The following is a 315-nucleotide window of genomic DNA, read 5'->3' as shown; positions in this document are numbered from 1 at the left end:
GACGGGGAGCAGGACCAGGCGGAGCTGGGGAGCTGGGCTGGGGGGGCCTGGGGAGCAGGACCAGGCTGGGCTGGGGTGCTGGCTCCGGCGGGGCGCGGGGAGCGGGGCAGGCGCGGCACCCGCATCCCGGGCGCCGGCCGCGCGGAGCGGCGGGGGCGGCCCGGGCCCCCGCAGCAGCCGGGGGGGGCGGCGCTCCCGGAGCCGCAGCCCGGCCCTGCCCGGGGGGCGCCGGTTCCCCGTCCCGCGGGGGCAGGGCCGGGCTGCGGGGCCGGGGCGGGCCGGGGCGGGCGGCCGGGGCCGGGGCCGTGCCGGGTG

Source organism: Ciconia boyciana, chromosome 7, assembly GCF_034638445.1.
Source record: "Ciconia boyciana chromosome 7, ASM3463844v1, whole genome shotgun sequence".
In the NCBI taxonomy this organism is placed as follows: Eukaryota; Metazoa; Chordata; class Aves; order Ciconiiformes; family Ciconiidae; genus Ciconia; species Ciconia boyciana.
Note: the sequence above shows the minus strand (reverse complement) of the source record.